Here is a 1,645-nt window from a genome sequence, read left to right as displayed (position 1 = left end):
CCTGATTCAGTGGCACGTTTGCTCATGCCATTTTTTTTTTTCTTTTTTCTGCCTCATGAAAAATACAAGTGTCTCCCACATGATCAATAAAACCCGCACGAGTGGAACCCGGGTGATCCAACAGAGTTGTGTTCTGCACCTATTGTGTGACAGTCGTGGAATCGAGGAGTGATTGAAATGGATATGTCAGTGTTCAGTAATCACTCAGCTCCTCGTCTGCTCTCCTTGATCATTCAGAGGGAATCAGCGCTGCTCTTTGATCAGTCTCCGCCGCAGTAACTGGGCCACGACAAAGAGAAAGACTGGGCTGCACAGAACAGAGACACAGCCACGGATTTACCCCCGCGTTTCAATCTCACCGCTGATGATTCACGTCCTGTCGCCGTCGTACACGCCGCTGCTCGCCGCCCAAGTCTTTATTACAGAAAAACTCAAGCGAGCGTCACTCACTTCTTTTTTTTTTTTGTGACTGCGCTAAACAAACACTTTTTTCTTTTTTTCTTTTCAATTATAATGATTATCATTATCTGCTGAGAGTCCAGCTCGCCACAAATTGGCTCCAGGTCCATAATTAATAGATGTGTCTTTTTTTAGACAAAGTTTCTGTTCAGATAGAGAATAGAGCTCCAATAACAACACGCCGAGCAGCAAGAGCCAAAACTGCGGGGGATAATTTGACCTCTGCGCTGCTAAAGGTCATGCAAATGCTATCACTTTTTACCCACGGCGTAATGACATGTATAAAACGGTCCAGTGAAACGGTTCTACTGTAACGTGTTCTGTCCATGTCGGGTCAGACGACTACATTTTTATTTTTATTTTCTATGTTTTTTCACAGAAAATAAAGATGGTGTCGCAGAGAGTAGCCGTCCACGTAGAGCAGGCGGACTGTATCTGCATTAAAGAACATTTCCAAGAACCCCCACCACCACCATCACCATCACCATCACCCCCGCGGCACCACCACCAGCAGCAGCAGCAGCAGCAGCGGCAGCAGCCTCTCAGTTACAGTAACCAGGGTGAGTCCAGGTGTGAGTTTATGTATACATTAAATTGCACATTAATTTTGATTTTTATCTCCCTCCACTTCTCTCACAGCGGTGTGAGGTGAGGTGAGGTGAGGTGAGGTGAGGCGCAGCCTGACCACAGGGAAGGCTTTAGATAAGGAAAAAAGAAAAAAAAAAAAAGCCTCTAAACACCAGCTGCTGTCATATAAGAGTGTTATTGGTTCACATCCCATATCCAGTTCCCTCACACAACAACAAATCCCTTTCAAACTTCATCTCACTTCACATTTAATGGAAACTTTTGGAATGTTTGTTTCGTAACGTTTTAGATTGTTGGCAGCGACACATGCAGACTCAGTACAATTTGCCGACCGAGCCAGAATTAGTCTGGAGGATGCCAATCTTTGTGGGTTTTTTTTTTTACTCTTCAAAAGTGTGCACGTACACAACAAACACAGAGAACTCTGTCAGAATTACTTCAGTTGTTTTTTTTTTTGTTTTTTTCGCAGTGCTTTAAACACAGTCCAACCAAAGCTTCTTTGCAACGAATGCAAATATATGCAATTTGACTCCGCCACAGAAATTGGGATTATTACTTTGAGCTGAGCCTGTGAGTGCAAAATGAAGACAGACGTGGT

The 1,645-nt window shown here is 43.9% G+C and overlaps 1 long non-coding RNA gene across 1 annotated transcript in view; it reads left to right on the top strand.

Moving 5' to 3' along the window:
• LOC107989603 (uncharacterized) overlaps window positions 1-962 on the top strand; it is a 48,736-nt gene extending 47,774 nt beyond the window's left edge. Inside the window, exon 3 of the long non-coding RNA XR_001761172.2 lies at window positions 839-962. This is a non-coding gene — a long non-coding RNA (uncharacterized LOC107989603). The remainder of the gene's footprint in view (window positions 1-838) is intronic.
• The last annotated feature ends 683 nt before the right edge of the window (window positions 963-1,645 follow it).

This window comes from Cynoglossus semilaevis, chromosome 15, assembly GCF_000523025.1.
Source record: "Cynoglossus semilaevis isolate Cse_v1.0 chromosome 15, Cse_v1.0, whole genome shotgun sequence".
Classification (NCBI taxonomy): domain Eukaryota; kingdom Metazoa; phylum Chordata; class Actinopteri; order Pleuronectiformes; family Cynoglossidae; genus Cynoglossus; species Cynoglossus semilaevis.
The sequence above is the reverse complement of the archived record's forward strand: the minus strand, read 5'-3'. Positions and strand labels throughout refer to the sequence as shown.